This window comes from Amblyomma americanum, chromosome 6 (genome assembly GCF_052857255.1).
Source record: "Amblyomma americanum isolate KBUSLIRL-KWMA chromosome 6, ASM5285725v1, whole genome shotgun sequence".
Taxonomy (NCBI): domain Eukaryota; kingdom Metazoa; phylum Arthropoda; class Arachnida; order Ixodida; family Ixodidae; genus Amblyomma; species Amblyomma americanum.
Window position 1 is genome coordinate 10,857,100 of NC_135502.1, and position 20,745 is coordinate 10,877,844.

Sequence of the window (20,745 nt, forward strand, 5' to 3'; positions counted from 1 at the left end):
AACAAAAATAATGCGGATTTAAAGGGCAAATGAAGAACTTTTACAAGTTGATGCGCTTAAAGGGGCCGAATATGTGAAACTTGCAGGTAAAGATTGCGAAGTATTTTTGCGCTAGCATTTGAAATGGTGACGCAATGGTTGAATGAAGTCGCGTAGGCGTTCATGCTGCACCTAGTGCACAGCTCCGAGCAGGGGCCGCAATGACGACTTCATGCATGGCGGCGCTGCATTTAGGGCAGAAACAGTTAGAACGAAGAAAATTAGAACGAAGAAAATTAATTCCACCGAAAGTAAAGCCCATGAAGCGCTGGCTGCTGGACGCACGCCAGTATGTGGGCGAAAGCAGCTCAAACCCAAAATTTCGGCAACAATGACTTCGTGACGAGTTTCTCCGCATTCCGATTTTCAGTGAGGGGAAGCCTAAGCATCGCCGCTCTCTTAAGTGGCGGTTACGTCACCGTTTCAAATCCTGGCGGAAAACTACTTTGCGTGCTTCACCTAGAAACTTCATACATTAGAATCCTCGAATCACCTCGAATTCTGAGAACAAAAAAAAAACATTTAAGCTTTCTTTTAACAATAATCGCATTATGTACACCGGCACGCGTCGACAGCATCGAATTATTGCTGCGAAACGTAACTTCATCTAGTTTTGTCCACTTTTACAAGCCAAATCAAAATATTACTTTCTCGCTTCACTCATAATGCGATGCATGAATTAATTAATATGAGGATAATCTTTTTCATTTAAATCACAGCCTCAAAACATGTTTTGGTTAGCTTTAGGCCGGGGAAGAAGTATGGCGTGGGGTTGGGGGGTGGTTTTAAAGACGACTCCAGCACTTTTTTGAACCCTTCAAGGAGTGACATCTGAAACGCTAAAATTACAAGCGCCCTTTCAAGTTCAGTCTGTTTCTTTGTTTTTCGCTGTTTAAAGCTTGCCTCGAAATTTGAAGGGGCAAAAAGAAAAATCCAGGCGACACTGAGCAGCCTAGAGCTAGGCGGCAGCCTAATTGCCATTTCTTTAAAAAGCCTCTTCGCTCCGGCAAACATTTCATTACAGGAAGCGCCGCAAGCGCCAGTGAAGGCACCAGCATGTTGAAGCAGCATCAACGTCCAGCCCTAATCAGAATGTACAGCGCCCAGCGCACAGCCACAGACCCAATTCGCGTGCCGTGTCATCTCCGGGCAAAGTATTTTGAAGCTGCTCGTGCGGAAATTTGCGTTGGCTGTGCTCGCTCAGTGGACCTCGATCGCTAACACGGAACGCGTATCCCTGATCCCGACCTGCGCGCTTTGAGTGCGGGTCATTATGCGCAGGAAATCCTTTGGCGCTGATCTCCTCTCGCAAGAACAGACACGTGAGTGCCACACTTGTCGTTCCGGAGAGCGACGAATTCAGAGCCGAGTGTATTACCGGAGGAAAGCCACGCGGCAAAGCGAAGCGCGCGCTAGCGCGTGCTGCCAAAATTTGCATCAGCGGCGCGAATGGGAGGCTACAGCTGAGGATTTAAATGTAGCGGCCGTGAAGTGTTTTGTTCACTGCGCAGAGACGCGCTCACCGTCTTCCTACGCCCGAGGTCCCGGAGGAGAGTCGTCTAAAGGGATTAGCATAATTAAATATTCATGGCCGCGACGACGTACTTGGAGGACGGGAACCAAGTGCTTCGGTTTCAAGACAAGATTTTTTCCCCTCTCTATTCAGCAGATTCCGTGCTGTTTCGAAACACATGAGCCATACTGCACCCGGCTTCGGTTTCTTTAGCAAGCTTGAACTGCGAACAGGACGTGTCGCTTGATATGCTCCCACAGGACGCTAGTGGGTCCGTATTTGTCGTCTACCTTAAATGATGAAGGAATTACTGACATGTTCCTGCCCCGTACCCTATGAAAGACACCGGGGAGTGCAGGCCCTGCAAAGCTGTTACGTCGGTTCAGGAACAAGGTAGTAAAGAAGGTTGCGCGCCCCTGTTCCGACAGACATGCGAGGGGTGCTCACTCCGGTCGACTTCCACCTGGTTGCTAAGCGCGACTCAATAACGTGTGCATGAGAGCGGCGCACCCCTATAATGCTGGAATGATACGCGTTAATCTCACCATTTACTGTGATTTCGAGAGTGTAAGCTTTACCTAGAGAACTTTGTGCGATCATGGAGTACGAACAAGAATACATTTTACGTGAACTGTGCGTAGTACGCGCATCCACCTCACATCCGGGAAGTGTTCGGCTCGATCCCCAGAGCCGCCAGGTTACCGTCGGCTTTCTGATGGGTATAAAATATCCCACGGTTTGGTGCTCGGCTTTTCTAGGGTGAATCGACAAGAAAAATGGCCTTGTACCAAGCTGTTCCTAGTGTACGTAGTCATCCTACAGGCAGAAAACGTCGACATCGAAGGGAAAAAAGCTCCATATCTTTAGAGCAGAAGCTGAATGCAGAATAACGGCTGGGAAGTCCCTTCGGTGCAGCTACGCGGTAGAAACGTCGGTTCACCTACCATACACATCTAAAAGCCAGTCTAAATTGCATTAAAACGCAGGGGTGACGCCACTCTGTTTCCGGCCGAGAGATGCAATACCGACAATAGACGGTAATAGCGTCCATGAGACAGTTACTGTTGCAAAAATTAAAAGCCTATATGCGCGACTCCGATTTAATTGTCAAACATCTGAAAAGATTGAGACATAATAAATCAGAGACACTGGAAACTTTAAGACTACAGTGTGACAGGATTAGTATAGCTCCCAGGTAATTTAATTCTTGCGCCGAAAGTGCACACAGTAAATACTTGAATAAGTACATCGAACAGCAAGCATAGTTAGTCTATCTTCATAAACGCAGCGGTAGAATAATTGGTGTCTCATCTAAGGATCGGTGCGCACCCGTATTTGATATCCTCGTTGTTTAAATAACTGTCCCCTGATGCTCGGTGTTACAGGGGTAAAGTTAGGGGCTGCTGTATAGAGAGACACGTAGGGTGCAAGTAATCATATCTGTTATAAGAAACCGTTCCCAGTCGGGAACAGAAAAGCTCTTGTAACCATTAAGTAAAGCGCGCTGTAGAGCAGAGATAGGGACATGCTCAACGGGCTCTAGGTGCGAATGATTAAACATTAAGTTTCGTAATCATGTAGGGCTTAACAGTTATAATGAAGACGTGGGATATGACGTAGTGCCAGCGCCGTACTCTTTAGCGTTCTTTGCTAGCGTATCTAACGAAATGAATTACACAGCAGTAAGAGTTGCACATCGCGCGAGATCGAAACTAATAGAGGACACGGGAATAGCAGTGCTTGCTTAGAACGAATGTAAATAAGACATGCGTCTGACCAAAATGTCGGTAGAAACCTGATGCGAAGGTCATTAACAATTACAAATGTTTGTTCTTTTAAAGCTTGTAAAGGAAATGCCATAGCAAACAATTTAAAGACCGCGAAGTGGATTCGGCACGTTTCTTTTTTCCCAGCATCTTATTTAACACCTGTAGCTGCAAAATAATACAAGCGTAACTGGACAACGCTAACTAAAACGCAATGCGTGCTTGACTGTTCGCACTTTCTCAAGGGGAAACTGGGAACGAAATGATAACAATCAACAGATAGTGAAGCACGCAGAATGGCAAAGCCGGAGCACCGAATGCCCCGGAAAAAGTGGACACACTCTTCTCCTGCGGCAGGCCCACGCCAAGACGAAGTTCAAGCTGCATTTATTTCGTCTCAAGGACTGAACATCTGAACCACAGAATCGGGCATCGATGTTCGGAAGAATTATCCCGTGAGAAATGTCACCCCAAATGACTCCTGCGATCGCAGTGCTGTTCAGCAACGAAACACGCTCTCATCCGTCCGAAGGAATTATATATATTTCTTTACTTCCTCGCGCTGCTGTATGCGATCCGCTAACGCTGCGTGAGAGGATGCGGATCAGAAATAGGAGACCGGACATGAAACGGAGACGAGGAATGAAACATCCCTTAATTGAGTGGTTTGAGAAAGCGCATCTGAGGAATTTCTCGTATATATATATATATATATATATATATATATATTCTGGAGTGTGGGCTGCCTCACTAGGAATATGCCGCCCGTGACTGAGTGCTCATCGACGCTCATGTGTCCTCGTTTTAACGGGGCGCCTCCGGTGCCGGCGTTGACTTTCTTGTCTACAGCGACACAAAGCGCCTTCCCATGCAAGCCTTCTCACTGAAGCAGAAGTGTTGTGAACGTTACAGCTTTTGTTAAACAGTCTTCGAACAGTTTTGCACGAGAATACGCAGTTCGTGATTGGTCGGTACTTGCGTGCTGACTAATCGCGGTAACCAATAATACCAAAGCCAAGACAAATAATACGAGTAAATGTAAGGCAAAGCCACGCCAAGGCACTAACCGCTCTCTCCCACAAACAGATTTGGCGCTGTGAAGGCGCTGACTAGCTGACGCTGACTATTCGTATTCCATAGTGCTTTACAATATATCATGCGGAAAATAAAAAAAAATTGGGTGCCCGGATACTTCACCCCTCCCCACCTCCCCCTAACCACCCCCACCACCTTGTTTTTGCAGGATCAGTAAGCAGGGATACCAAACGCACTTATTGCTTATCGCTTATGTAAGTTAGCATTAGGGCGCCGTTCCAGAGCGTGGCAGTCTAGCACGGCCACGCGAACGAGCTGGAAACTGTGCGCACCGGTTCGAGGCTTACTACCGCGTGGATGCTTCCCACCACGCGCCGCATACCTCGCAAAAATTTTTCGCACACAAGGCAGCGGAACAGCCTCGTTGCGCGCCGGCATCGAGCGCATTCCTTCCGATTACGGAGGGATCCCGAAGCAGTTCTCCCGCCGCCCTGGGCCGCGTTACGCAAGAAATGATGCACGGAAGAACGGTTCGCACAACGCAGTGACTCGCGAACGACCAGCATCTCCTTAACTGACGTCGTCTCCACCGTTTCTGGGTGGCTGGCACCGCAGAAACTTGCATGCCATGGCACGAAAACATGCCGCGTTTTTATGAAAATGTGGTATGTGTTATTCAAGCGCTCTTGTTGGCCGTCTTCTTGTTTCTTTTAATCATCCACGTGGCACAGCTTATGTCACATAAGGTTGGCTTGACGCTGAGTCACTGAGAGTAGAAATACAACGCTTGGCCGGTCTCCCTTGCGTAAGAGGAGAAAGTATCTCTCTCCTTTTTTATCGGGGTTTAACGTCCCAAAGCGACTCAGGCTATGAGGGACGCCGTAGTGATGGGCTCCGGAAATTTCGACCACCTGGGGTTCTTTAACGTACACTGACAGCGCACAGTACACGGGCCTCTAGAATTTCGCCTCCATCGAAATCCGACTGGCGCGGCCGGGAACCCTGGAACCCCTCCTCAACCATGGAAGTGGCGTATTAAAAGACAAAGCGCAGTGACGCTCTATTACTAGACGCTGATTATAAACGTTGCCCTTGCTGTACGTTCCCGTAGCTTCACCTGTTGCTTAAAGCCCCCAAGGCTGAGAACAAAGAGGGCGGCCTAAGGACAAATAATAATCACTGTTAACAACATATTTTTGTGGACCACAACAGAACTCAGCGATTTGATAAATTATGCGAAATTTTCAGTTTGCCTCTTGCCGTGTGCTGTGACTACTACAGTGGCCAACACTTAATGAAACAACGGCCGACGAAAAAGAGGCCTCGGCAAGCGGAAGCGTCGAAGCAAAATGTGCCTTCCATTCAATGAAATGATTCGATCACGAAGCACAGAGGAATTCGTCCTTCTAAACATCTATGTTGCCAGCCACAGATGAATATTGAAGGATCTTCGAGACGCATATATGGCATAATTGGCGCGGAGTATACAAATCACCTGCTTCTGTCCTCATTTCGAAAGACGAAATTGCACTCGAACATTTTTTTACAGAAGATAGAAACCGAGATTTGGGAAGGTGCTTACCAAACAGAAACCACTGAGCAGTAATGCAACAGGTGCTTTGACAGGTTTAAAGTTGTATATAATGAACGCTTTTCTCTGCTAAACATAACTCAAAAGCGCAGAAACCATGAAACACAATAAAATGCTTGAAGATCATGCCAAAGAAATACAAATATTTTTAATAAATTTATGCATACGAAGAGTATACATGATCTAGCAAGTTTCAATAAGCTTGGACGCAAACTTTTGAAGAGCAGCCGTAAATCAAAGCAACGCTACCTAAACGATCTTTTGTCGGCTGCAAAAGCTTCCCACAGAATGTCGACGCACCAATCAGGTCTTGTCAGGATCCACAGTCGATCGCGAACTCTTTCAACTAGTTCGTCACTAGCCAAGAGCGCGCAACATTAACCGAACAGATATTACATACCTCCCCGAAACTCACGCGAAAAGCTTTGACTTTGTTGCCGCTACTGAATTAGAAGCGTTTTTATGTTTCCGTTCCCTGCGTAACAGAAACATTGTGCATATTGATGACCTCCAGCATGCACCTGCTAAATTTGTTCTGGATATCTTGGTGCCCATTCTCAAGTATATTTGTTACCCTTGCCTGTCTACGGAAAACTTTCCAAGCAACTGCAACTTGATAAAGTAAGTGGGACATACAAAAACGGTGAGAGGGATAGTTTATGGAATTATAAACTTAAATATATACTCCGTTAATCACCAAAGGGATAGAGGCATTATTTTACTCAAAGACCATGGCATTCTGCGATAAATATCTCGTCTAGTAGGAAGGACAATACGGATTTCCTTACGGAAGATAAACCGCTAATGCATTCCTCCAACAGAGGAAAATACTACGGAACAGATTGCAATCAAAATTATCTATGCTCGGAATTATTCTCTCTTTATTTAAGGCAGTCGACAGGCTTAACTACGTCATACCATAAATAATCTTGAACGTTACAGTTTCCGTGATAGAGTACAGATTATTACTAGCCTTTTTGTCGCCAGAACTACTACCGAAGATTTACACTGAGAATTCTCTATTAATGAATCTTAATCAACTCGTTAGTGATTAATTCGGAAAAGACGAAAGTTGTGTTCCGAACCAGAAACACCGCAATACATGCTGCTCCCATCCTGTTCATACCCTGTGTGGGTAAGGTGAAAGCATCGCAGTAACATGTAACGAACATCTAACATAGAAAATGCATATATTTAAGCTATCCAATGAATGCATTGTAATGAACAAACTGAGACATGCTTGACTCAAAATATTTAATTGCTCTTCAGCAAGTCCCTCTTCTTCATCCATCTGAAGTAGGGTAACTTGATAGGGGCCACCACGACACAAGCCAACTTGAATAAGTTAGAGATAAAGCAGAAGAAATCTATGTGCATTATTCACTAAGTGCCGATTCACTAAGTGCCGACCTAATCAACTGCACACTTATTCCATCAACTCAAAGTCGTTCCCGGAAACCACGTATACGAATACATCTTAATAAAGCATTAAATCGAGCAAAAAAAGGCCCCTAGCGATTACTGGAGCACACCGCAATGCTAAATACGAAAATAACACCACTTGGATACATCCCACCATAATATCTTCTTTTCAGCAAAACCAGTTACCTTATTTACCTTATACGTTGAACAAACCGCGCTTATTGAATATTCATGTTGATTTACTTACACATCATTCATGGAAAATGCACTGTCTTGTATTCAAGCGTTCCCTTCGAGCTACGATTTTTTTCCCTCCTGCTTTTTTCTTGCATGATAGCCGTTTTTTAACTTTTGGTGCTAACCGGTCATTTACACTGTTGTTGCAATCGTTCAACTTCTTTAGCTCATTTGCTTAATAATATAACGCTGCATGTACACAACAGTCTTTTTGTTATTTTTTTTTACACGAAAATTATCTTTCAAAGTTGTTCAATGGCGCCGTTGCTTTCTTCATTGTGAACAGGGGTGAAGTATTTTTCAAGCTAGCGTTTCCGACAGCTCTTTCTCTCATACTCCAAGCATCACTTCATGAGGCTGAATAAAGAAATATGAGCATGAATTTATCGGGGCTCTTGGTTTTTAACACCAGTTCATTGATTCTGATTTCCTCCTGACTGTCACTCCTGTTACGAGCGGTCAAGCGCAAAATGCTTGGATACAGAGATTACAGGATCTTGAAATAGCGTCGTAGCGTGAAGGCAGAGCTTAGCTGGGGAAAATTTTCTGGCCATAGTAAAGAATGCGGGTTCCGAGGGGAGAAGGCAGACCTATAAGGATTGGGTCTGCCAAAAAAATCCGCAAAACCAGCGAATAGCTCAGCCAGCGACGGATGTGTGAGAAGAACCTCTATGCAGCTCAAACATCGGGGACCAGAAGTAGCTACTCGAGAGAGCATCGGCAGCTGCGGTATCCAATGGAGTCCCGGAATAGGTACCCTAACAACGCCAATTCCTCTCCCAAAACTGTCAATATAAACATTTTCACCATCACCGAATCTCGTACCAAATGCTGTTCTAGAATGACGAACTGAATGGGAAGGCAAACTTGTGAAGAACTTGTGGCGAAGGTGCATACGGTTCACTTTATTGGCAGCCACATCAAGGCAGTCCTGTGAAGACGAAGCATGAAACCACGGGCTGAATTTCGTTGTTTTAATTAAGCGCACTTTCGTATGAAGAGCCCATGTAAACCACGACAGAGCGCGCATCAGGTTGCCTGAACGGATCTAAAAAGGAGGACCTATAAATGCCGCAATAGTTACACCAACTGCATGCAAGGTCGCGACGACGAATAGGCTTAGACCTTGCTCGCCCGAGCCTTCGCGGTCTGCTGTGAGCTCGAGACTGCCCAGACTTTGCTGTCTGTGTACTACGTGCAGAACGAACTGGCGGTGGTGGGAAGGATTTCGCTAACGTGAGATTTCTCTTTATGTTACGGGTACAAGTTTAACAGAGATTATCTGCAAAATTATGAAATACGCGAAATATATTTATTTATTTATTTATTTTTGGCCAGGCGTGGTCTACAAGACGAAGGCGGTTGATTTTTTTTCCCTTAACCTTCTCCTCCACTCTACCTTTTCATTGAGAAGCTGAAACGCAACTGCACCATCGCAATTTTTTCTCGTCTTTTTATACATGAGAAAAGTTAGGATCAGCTCCAACGAAAAGAAATAATATTTGTTTTACAGCTCTGAGTGTGCTTTCTTTTTCTCCCCAGCTTTGCATGTCTGTTGCAGCTAAACAGCAAAATATTCACCAAGAAAAGCCTTTTTTTTTCTCCCCAGCAAGAGCCTACAAATAGCGAGCACTGTTAACTGTGTTCAGAAGTTTTTCCATAGATGAGCTGAAGCCGAACAATACGTGCCTCGCTGCTTTGGAGTAAAATTCTTCAGTCATGGCGGTTAGGTTGAAAGTTGATTCTTTCTGCGTCAGGAAAGCGCAACTTATTTGTCTTTTCGTGGAATCTTTTACGTTTTTTATTTGCGAAGCAAACGATTTAAAATAAGATCTTTTTTCTTAAAATGACACTCAAATCGAATGAAAGGTGTTTTCTGTGTAAAAAATGCCGAATTTAGTGTGCACTTCATACGCAGAAGCAACTCCACACAGTCCATTGTCCTTTTAAACTTATGCGAGGGCACTAAACTGAATAGCGTACAGTTACAAACCAATTTAATTTTTTTCCTAAACCTCTGCTTGAACAAGTAGGTTGGCGCAAGTGCATCAGCGGATCTCTTGCTTACGCAACGCTGCGTACATGAGGCCAAAGCACACCAGCCAGTGAAAATTACTTTAAACGTACATGCACCTTCAGATACATTCGTGAGCATGTGACGGCAGTCGTAATTACAGAGAAGTAACACCCACAGTGTGCCTGTATCTCTTTTGTGTCTGTTTACTTGTCTGGTATCCGCATAAAGCGTTACTGCTACAGCTAAAACAAAAACAACAAAAAACGCCGCCAGCAGCCTTTCTAGGCGCCTCATCGGTGAATAAGACGTGACGACAGCAAAGAGGATGTGGCAGAGGAAGGGAACGCGTTCGAGACAGTTAGTGAATGATTTTCTACAAAGTACACCTGTTGCATACATAAGATAGCTAAATATGACGTACTTGTGATGTGAAAGATACATAAGGCGTTTTAGTGACCGCTCAGTGGAACACATCGGATCGACGTCGGTCATGCAGTGTGCACCGACATTTCGGCGCGCAGTACTTATATACATGCAGCCACCATAAACTGAGATCGCTGAACCAGTTAAAAGGTATAAAAAAGTGCTATGGCTTGTAAGCCACTGCGAGGAGCAGATAAAAAAGATTAATAAAACAGTAATGAACGATGTACTAGCACGGGACCGTAAATGTTCCCAGAGGCAGGTTTGGAAAAGTTTCCAAAGTTAAGCCACATACATAACCTCCTGCCTTGCGCTTTTTTGTCGAAGAGGACATACTGAATTGCTGTTTGCCTACTTTAAAGTCACCTTCATTTGTAGAACTTATGATTCGCCTTTGAAAGGTTTTGAAACTGTGTGCGTTTAGTTCTCTTACGTCGAGAATCATTTTATGAACGTCTACTGCTGGCATAAATAATCAACCTTGAGTCTAATTTGGCAGGCTATAATTGCATCTCCTTCCCCTTCATTGCCCTATCCAAGCTGCAGCCTGTTTCTTATGGAATCACGTCGAAGTTTTAAAAGAACCGAGGAGTGGTGAGAGGGAAAACAGCTTCCGCACTATCTTGTATTTTTTAGTTCTACTTATGAGTAATTTAGTGTAGTCGCGTGCCACGCTACTTTAGAGTTTCAAGATCCCCGCAAAAAAATGCTGTAGCGCTCGCAATACAGTCAACTTTGGCTGTGTTTTCATCTCTATAATATTCATAATGCGATCGGAATATGCCAAGAACGGCGCAGAATACGCCGTCTCATTTACAACTGTGTTCTTTAAACAAAGTGTTTGGGACTCCACAGCCATGCAAAAATATGCAGTTGAACGCCGAGTGACCGTACAATATCCTTCCAGGTATTTTTGAGGCGGTCAAAATTAACTAAGTAAAGTACGCGTGACGCTATAAGAGCGTTCACGGAATGATGGATCTAAGTTCCGAAAAAAAAAAAAACACGCTGCTTTAGAGTTTCAAGATCCCCGCACCGCCCATAGCTTTTCTCTCAACATCCACTCAAAATGCACCGGATAACTATCGACGTGGTGCACGCGTGAGATGCTAACTGCCAGCGTGTTATCCAGGGCTTTGCAGATTGTTCGCGAAGTGGCCGTCAAGGGCGCCCCTTCCGAGCCACTGCGGGGAAGTATCGAGGATGATGATATCGTGTTTACCTCCGGCGTGTCGGCGTGCGCGACGAGGCGCCCAGACGCGGAGCCGTCAGCGGCGTTCGGCCAGCCGGTGCGCTGCGACAGCGTGCGGCGGCGTCCCCAGGAGGCGGCAATCACCACGACGTGGCGCGGTCTCGTCGGGGCCGTGGCGGCAGGCACGGGCGAGGCGTGCGAAAGCGTGCGAACAAGGCAAAAGCTCGCGGCGACCACTGTACGACACGGCGCGCACCGGCACCAGAGCCAGCAGCAGCAGCAGCAGGGGAGGAACACGTGAGCGGCGGTGCTTCGTCAGATCGGCGCTCTGAGGTGGCGCGGCGGGCGCGGACAGGTGGCCCGGACCCCCCTCCCTTCGGCGCTGGGCTTGGCGAAACCCGGGCGCCCCTCGCGGCCGCCGGCCGCGCTCCTCACCAGTTGAGCGCGGATGCGCTCCTCCCGCCGTCCGGCGATGATCCGCCGGTCGATGTTTGCGCGAGCGCAACCTCGCCGCCAACGGAGGGATGCGACTACACCTGCCGAGAAACAGGGCCCAATGCACCGACCTTCACAGGGCTGAATACAACTGCTGGCCTTGTCTGTCCGCTCATTAATGCTATGGCGTTAAGGACACCATGTGGCAGAAGTGCCAGCGTCGTTGTCGGCGAAGCCCTATCGCATCTGTATAAGGCAAAGCTTAAGTGTCCCCCAAAGTTTTCTGCATGTGCAGCCTCTTTGCGATGCGCCACTCAACGCGATCTGAAAAACAGAGCGCTGGTTTGTACCAGTAACGGTAGCTCTTCTTGTAACTTTCCTATAGTTTTACACATAATAATTTGAAATATTGGGGTTCGATATACCCGGGCTCGGTTGCGTTAGTAATGCCGCCAATCATATCGAGTTGCCACAAACCACACGTGAACAGTTTCTGGCTGCGAATGTCTCTAGGTATCTCTACAGTTGTTGCACGCAGCATTCTTCGAAGCTCTTTGGCCGCAAGAGGCGATTTAGATGAAAACAGGAGTATCCTCTTCTGAATATTTTCCCAGCTTTTCTAGCACTACAGCTAAAGGTAACGCCCCTTGGGAGATTCCCCTAGAAAACATTTGGCCAACACTGTTCCCACTTCGGGTTAATGATTAATTCGCTCTCGCCCTAGTATTGCTACCATCCCCGTTAGCTCAGTTTGCAGAGCGACTGGTCCGGCGAATCGGTGATCCATGATTCGAACCGCGTACCAGGAATAAGTTTTCTTCAATTACGAAGTTTCTGAGAAAGCTCTGTAGCGTTCTTTTCTAGCCGCATGGGCGGATGCCAAAAGTAATTAGTCCCTAATCAGATAACCTCTGTGAACAAATAAACGAGTTTTAGCACCAACTATGCCCCCAAATGAGGCGAAGTCGTTCTCTAGCGAGACATATTTATATTACTGTGGCACTAGAAAGCTATCATAACTTTGCCCTCTAAGGCTGTTTTCGACGCACGCAGCTCATCTGAAGTTCTGGATTCCACTTCAACTACCGAGCCAGTCGCACAAAATAGTGTTGGGAATGAAGTGTTTCCAAGTTTGTTGGTGCAATTCTGTTTGAGTGGGCAGCTGGAACCTGGGACGCGAACGCAGACAGACAAGCATGCGTCTCTCTATGTAGAGGCATATCTGTGCGTTCTCTATATCTCTATACGTTATATCTTATATCTATACGAACGTTTATCTCTGTACTTTCGTGTACCAATGTTCAAGAGGCACACTCAAACGGAATCGCACCAACTAACCCAGAGACAAGTAACTAAAGAGTTTAGTATAACAGAGACGTGCTAGCGCAAATGTGAACCAGGCTTACCTGACGCCGGCTGCGCACGTGCAGTGGCAGGGGCGCGGACAGGCAGGTCCACTACGCCTGTTCCCAGTTTACTGGACGCCTGCTCAGCAGGAGTCCAGTAAACTGGTGCACGCTTACGATAGTACGTCTCTGCTATGCTAAAGGTGTTTATTCTGGAGTAACTTTCGTATTCGCCTTCGACGCTTCTGCTTTCGTTTCTTTTCTTCGCTCACCGCTTTCAGCGTTAACTGTCGCGACTGCCAACATCGACGGCAGCTATGCCTACTGTTTGTCCGTGTCCCATTCTTCAGGCTGGCCCATGAAAACGCAGTTTCGAGAGCATATAGAGCCTCACAACTTCGGGCTAACGTCGAGTGCCTTCTCTCGGTACCACTACCGAACTGTGTGGCCGCAGCGATCGCCTGGACGCGACCAAAAGGTCGTACGCAGGTTGCTGAGTGGGCGAACAGAGGAGAGCGATAACCCTTTTTCGCCGGGCACTGCGCAGCGCGGCAGATTATTAGGGATCAGCCTGACGCAATTAGCTGGCGGAGGCCGCGTCCCCCCTCCCCCTGCACGGGGCCCAAATGGAGCCGTGCACGCGGCACAAACAGAATTAGCGAAGCGGACGCCCGCGTGCGCTGCTTGCGGGGACGACGGGGAGGCTGCGGAACGAGTGGCGCTCGCTCCTGCATTCAGCGCCCAGGGCACGGACGGCTGCGGGACACGTGCTCGGCGGCCATGGTGCCTCTTTCTCGCAGACCGTATCGTTGTGTCGCAAAAACCGTGCGGTGCTCTTGGAAGGGGCCCACCACGGTGGCTGAGTGGTCGCAGCGTTCTGGGTTCTCGACAGGAGTGCACAGGTCAGATTCCAGGCGGCGGCGGCCGCATTTCGACGGACATACGCTATGCAAAACTCTGGAAGAATTCAAGGTGGTCGAACTAATTTTACTTGACTCCAACTGTGTTGTGTGCACCATGAGCGGGCTGTTGTATATGAGCGCTAAGAAACCGCCTTGAAAGGGATGGGTGACGTCAGCAAGGAAGGACGCGATCTCGCAAAGCTATCCGCCTGGAAGGAGGATCTGTGAATGGTCGTGGATCAAGCGACGCCAATCGGGAACGGCGCCTGCGCGTGGCTTCCGTGAATCGGTATCCTGATTAGCGAAACCGAGCTAAAGACTTCAGAGCACTGCACGGCTTTAGTAAGGCCGAGGAGAGTCGCGGCGCACACTCCGCTGGAGGACTCGGCTCCGCACTCTCGAAAGCTGAATACCACCCCGCCCGGTTCCCGTTAATTGCCCAACCTTTTGAGGGCTCAGCCGAGCAGACTCGCGCAATCATCGCCGCCAGCGCAGAAGCGCGTCCCCCTCTACCGCCGTCGAGTAGTCGCTCGCTGGATGACGACGACCGTCGAGTGTTGGCCTGCTCCGCTCGCCGCTTTCGACGTCGAGTGGCGAGAATTCGCCGCTCCTTTCTTTTTTTCGGTGCTTCGGCACCTGCGCGACTGGACACCAGAAACATGGATGGATGGATAGGTGGAAGGCATTATTATTTATTTATTTATTTGTGACGCTAAATGTGCCGCATTGCAGTAAACGTGATGCCATTAACGAACGTTATAATACATGAAGTACGGTTGCGTATAAAAGTCACATAATATTCGGGCGTAAATGTTTTTCGTTAGCCACAAGTGGAAATTGGAGTCATTGTTTGAAGTCAGGCCTTCCTCTTGAAGAACGTGAGCGCGCAAACTTAAGTTCCTGGGCATGCCCATAGTAAATGGAGGGAAGGTAGGACCGTCCTCTTGAAATGGTTGGGGGCAGTTGCCACCAGGCTCGGCTTCGTTTTCTTTATTTTCTGTTAACTGTGTTGTAAGTTGCTAATGAGATTCGCCATTTTCTTTAAATACGTTTTCCTTCACCTCTCATCATATGTCACCCACTCTGCTTCTGAGCCACCAATCGTCCAATCGCTTTTTGCTAACTTTCACAGCCGATTTATTTACATGACCATGCGTGCCCTGGCGCCCACCGCAATGTGGAAGCCCAAAAAAATTTGCGCAGTGCTGATTATCCCAAAGCTTACCTCGTTAAGAAGTTATCGCTTTCTTCCAGATAGCAAAAAAAAAAGACTCATAAAAATTTGGCTTCTGCGGATAAGTAGGACTTATTTAAAGTTTAAGAGCCAATATTACTTTCTAATATTTATCTGTGTGAGAGAGATAGGGAAAGAACAAAAAGAAAGGACCTATCTTTGGAAAGTTAAGGACTAGTTCGTGTCCGTGGGTGGTGTGACTTGCTCATGATGCCTTGCTTATCGCTTAACGAGATGCTTGGCTTTTAAGACACACCATACAATTACTATAGCTACGGCGCAGTAATTTCACTGAATTTGAGATTACAAAGTCCTTATTTTTGTTATGTGCCTTGTTTCATCAAAGCGTCACCAAATGAAGCTTAACGCGCAGAATCAAATCGACTCACTTGTCTTCTGCCGCTTACGCAGCAGTATTTCCTGAGGTGCCACTACTGCCCTTCTTCATCTCTTTCGTCTTTCGCTGCCGAATTCATTCCTTCTCTCACAGCACGGTTGAAGTGTCCCCCGAGAAGACAGAAAGTTATGGCGCCTTTCATTTCTTAATAACCAACCATGCAGCGTTTCCTTCCGCTTATGTTTTATTGAGCACAATTTGTCACAGACAGCGCTGTCACATTTAGCACTTCCCTCTCACAAAGAAATTTGAGATGAAGATGCGATAGAAGCGTCGGATAATGCGAGCAAACGCTGCTGACGATTGCATTCCTTTAATTCCTGCCGTCGATACGGAATTTTACCTCTGTCAGCCTCAACCTGAATCAGCGAAGTTCTGTGCAACATTGTGGCTGATGTCCTGCATCTCGAATGAGAACGTGTTGCTCTCGTTTCCACGCACTGGCGCATCTTAATAGTCAGTTTTAGCATAGCGTTGCCGTCTACCGTCACAGCTTATGGCGGTCGCGAGCCGCCATTGCGCATACTGAGATGGCGCCGACGAGCCAGGGGCTGGAACCTGGCGGCATCTGCGCGTGACTTATGGCTTACGGTTTATGGCTGTCGTGACTTATGGCTGGCAACAGCGGTAAGCGGTCACGATAGACGATATACACCTTTTCAAAAAGATGTCAAAAGGCGAAGCACGGTTAGACGCCGGACAGTGCTCGTAGAACAGAAACAGATGATGATTCAGCATCCCCCATGGTTTTCCCACTCCCCAAAAAACGGATTGCTCCAGGGGTCGTCAAATGGTCAACCGCCATGCTAAAACTCGCGCTTTTCTCCCGAGCATTGAGTAGAGAGAAATTCACCTGTTTGGTCTCGCATTCTGCGCTATGGTCTGAAGGTGATCCTCAAATTTATTTATGTCGTCGTCGTTCCTAATTTTATCTAACATGTGGCTGAGGATGGAGGCTCGGTGAGCGCCTCGTTTATTTCCTCTTGGCAGACGTGCCGCGAAAGGGTGGTGCGAGCTTCAACCAATCACGGTGCAGCGATCCTTCGAGGCAACACAACCGTTCTTTCGCACTTCGGCTCGTGTATAGGTATTTAGTCCACACACACGCACACGCACACGCACGCGCGCACGCGCGCGCGCACACACACACACACACACACACACACACACACACACACACACACACACACACACACACACACACACACACACACACACACACACACACACACACACACACACACACACACACACACACACACACACACACACACACACACACACACACACACACACACACACACACACACACACACACACACACACACACACACACACACACACACACACACACACACACACACACACACACACACACACACACACACACACACACACACACACACACACACACACATGTTGCGAGGAAGGCACTATGATCCAGAAGTTATACACTTAAAAAGTAGACTGACACACGACTGGGGACCAGTCTCTGAAACGTCAGTAAAGCCTTGTGTGTGTATTGGTAGCGCTTAACACGCAGGCGCTCTTCATTGTCACTGCAGTCAAATAGGACTCCGTCTGTCTGTCTGTGTCTGTCTGTGTCTGTCTGTCTCTGTGTCCGTCCGTCCGTCCGTCCGTCCGTCCGTCCGTCCGCCAGCCAGCCAGCCAGCCAGCCAGCCAGCCAGCCCGTCCGTCCGTCCGTCCGTCCATCCGTCCGTCCGTCTGTCTGTCTATCTATCTATCTGTTTATATTTGAGTGGGTCCGTCCGTCCGTCCGTCCGTCCGTCCGTCCGTCCGTCCGTCCGTCCGTCCGTCCGTCCGTCCGTCCGTCCGTCCGTCCGTCTGTCTGTCTGTCTGTCTGTCTGTCTGTCTGTCTGTCTGTCTGTCTGTCTGTCTGTCTGTCTGTCTGTCTGTCTGTCTGTCTGTCTGTCTGTCTGTCTGTCTGTCTGTCTGTCTGTCTGTCTGTCTGTCTGTCTGTCTGTCTGTCTGTCTGTCTGTCTGTCTGTCTGTCTGTCTGTCTGTCTGTCTGTCTGTCTGTCTGTCTGTCTGTCTGTCTGTCTGTCTGTCTGTCTGTCTGTCTGTCTGTCTGTCTGTCTGTCTGTCTGTCTGTCTGTCTGTCTGTCTGTCTGTCTGTCTGTCTGTCTGTCTGTCTGTCTGTCTGTCTGTCTGTCTGTCTGTCTGTCTGTCTGTCTGTCTGTCTGTCTGTCTGTCTGTCTGTCTGTCTGTCTGTCTGTCTGTCTGTCTGTCTGTCTGTCTGTCTGTCTGTCTGTCTGTCTGTCTGTCTGTCTGTCTGTCTGTCTGTCTGTCTGTCTGTCTGTCTGTCTGTCTGTCTGTCTGTCTGTCTGTCTGTCTGTCTGTCTGTCTGTCTGTCTGTCTGTCTGTCTGTCTGTCTGTCTGTCTGTCTGTCTGTCTGTCTGTCTGTCTGTCTGTCTGTCTGTCTGTCTGTCTGTCTGTCTGTCTGTCTGTCTGTCTGTCTGTCTGTCTGTCTGTCTGTCTGTCTGTCTGTCTGTCTGTCTGTCTGTCTGTCTGTCTGTCTGTCTGTCTGTCTGTCTGTCTGTCTGTAGGTTATATTTGAGTGGGTGCCTGTCAAAAGCCACCTGGCCACCTTTCTTTTTCCACAGCGAAATACAGAAATTGAGTCCGGGTCATGAATAGGACTAGTAAAACATCGGTTTACTTAATTACATTTATATTAAGTTATTCGATATCACTTTCACACTTTTTCATTGAAAATGTTTGTCGCGACAGAAGAAATTTTTTTCCTTGGCTTGGCGCAGTTGGGTTTATTTACAGAGGAGGCCAGTGACGTATGCTTTCACTTATACAACGCATATATAGTACGTACTGGCGGCTCACATGGCTGCTGGAAGGGCTTCTTCACGAATTTTACCATTACAGGAAGACAACGATTCACAACGTATCAACACTGCAAACAAGTTTAATATAAATCGGCATAGACATCGGCTGCATATACACTCTTTCCTAATTTCTGCACTATTCTCTAACGAGCTGCGAGAAAACCCTGTAAAAATTTGGATACTGTGATGATAGCCTTTATATGTGTGCTCCCAGTTTTCAGGCAAGCAAATGACAATCACAGGTGTAAAAGCTTTTCTGCAGGGAATAAAAATATTCACAAAAAAGCAGTATATGCATAATAATGCGCTCAACAAGAAAGGCGGGAGGCGCGAAAAAAAAAAAGAAACCAAGGCAAAACGGTGATACGAAGTCCAAAAGGTGCACAAATGGTGCCGTTTAATTCAGTAATGCAACTCTCAGAAACGGCCGAGGCTTATTTTCTAGAATGCACTGAAACACATCGACATATATGTAGATATATGCCTATGTGCATGTTGTCTCAAGTACTGCGTTGCATCCCATGCACCGGGGCCGGCAACCGCGTACTGGCTCGGAGGCTGCTGCTCTATTGTCCACATTTATGCGCATGACGCTGCACTGAAGGCTTTAGGCAGCAATCTGCCTTCCATGTAGTTCGAAAGCGTGAATAAAGGACACGACACAAGGATGCCAAGGCAAGAGCGCGGAAGAAGCCCTGGGAAGGAAAAAAACAGCAAGAAGAACAAAGGAAAGAAGCAGCAAGGAAAACAGGCGCCATACCCGCGGTTGACATAATCTTCTTTCCGTTCCGGGCAGAAACAGATAAAAGCGCGCCGGGTGAGCGACGAGCCCCTTGTCCAGAGCATCGGAGCAGGCAGCGGCTCGCGTCCCACCGCAGAGGAGCGGCTTTGCGGCGAGCTCGCCCGTCAAAGTGTCAGGAGGACGCTTCGGCCAAACTCTGCGAGATGCGCGCAATTTCGACACCGCCACCACCCGCCGCGTCTCCCCCGCGCGCCTCACAAAAGTTGAGGCCCTGCTCGGCGGGCAGCTAAGCCGACCGCAGAGCTCGGAGGGATCCCCTGTAACAGCGGAGGCGGCGGCGCAGCGAACTGTCGCGACACGCGGGGTCACATATCAAATGTCAGTTTGCAGCCGACTGCGCTGCAAAGTAGATCGCGCGTGTTGGAGACTTTCGTTGCTCGCCCTCCCCCTCCTCTTTTCACCCCACAACGTTGCTGACGGCAAATGAGACACTACGGCCGTGGCACCCGAGAGGAAGTCGCGGGATGCACGCAAAATAAAGAACGGTAATAAAAGAAGAGAGAGCACTTACGTGAGCTTCTCACACATTTGCAAATATCTCGTGCTCAGCGCGTCTGAGTTTGAGACGGCGCCTTTTTGGTGCTCCCTCTGGTGTGCACTTTTCTTATTTATGCGGCCATCATTCGCTGTGCCGTATTTCAAATGCGGTATATATTTGAAATACGTTTTTGTACGCCAACGCGGTGGTGAGTGCGTAAATATGTCATTTATAGAGTTTTTTTAAAAGTTCATAGTTGCAGAATCTTTGGCACAGGAAATCTACTCCTTTGCAGCAGGAATAATATGGTCACAGTTCAGGTGGCCCAGATTTATTCGGGAGATATTTGCTTACGGCTATTCGAAACTTCCTCCCCTCTAAGTCCGTGCATTGCACTGGTTAAAAAAATCTATAATTGCGCAATGCCACTGCTTAGAGCGAACAAAATACCACACCAGGCACAGCCTTGCTTACTCACATAACTTAAATGTCGCCAGGAGCCAAACTGTCAACAAATGTGCTCCTAGTAGCTTAAAAATGAGTTCGCTTGTAAAACTTGTGCTTGTGCATGCTCATATCATGCGAACGGTTCGTTGGTACTACGAAAGAAGGTTGACTGGGCAGATTAGGCCTTGTTGACCCCCCACCCTCTCCTCGTGCATGCATGTATATATTTATAAGCAGTGCCACATACTTGTATATGGCATTATCTTTTGTGTATATAGGTATTTTACTCACGTTTCCCTGCCGCCATGTTTAATAACTTACGAGACATTAATTTATCCGGTCAGTCAATGGGCGCCCCATGTAAACCTACACTATTTGGCGCATAGTTGCTTATGTGGATAGGAAACACCAAAATTTTATTGCACTGCAACTCATCTGCGGTGCACCTATCTTATTTCAAATATTTTCGTCTTTCCTTTTTCACATCCTTAAAATTTCTCCTTTGGCTTCGCTTGTACAGTCGTGTGCAAATCTTTTATGCATGTTCATGATTTTAGTGAAGCATTATCGTTCTCTTCCGTATATATATATATATATATATATATATA

General features: G+C 47.5%; 2 protein-coding genes across 3 annotated transcripts in view; both read right to left on the bottom strand.

Moving 5' to 3' along the window:
• The window catches only part of LOC144136295 (CUGBP Elav-like family member 4), a 522,488-nt gene extending 510,872 nt beyond the window's left edge, over positions 1-11,616 (bottom strand). The window contains exon 1 of one of the 2 annotated variants that reach the window (XR_013315588.1): positions 11,266-11,616. The gene's annotated coding sequence lies outside the window, so the exon portion shown is untranslated. The remainder of the gene's footprint in view (positions 1-11,265) is intronic. The other variant, XM_077668531.1, reaches the window with a different exon arrangement.
• The window catches only part of LOC144136298 (CUGBP Elav-like family member 1), a 624,321-nt gene that overhangs the window by 209,396 nt on the left and 394,180 nt on the right, over positions 1-20,745 (bottom strand). The window lies entirely within an intron of this gene.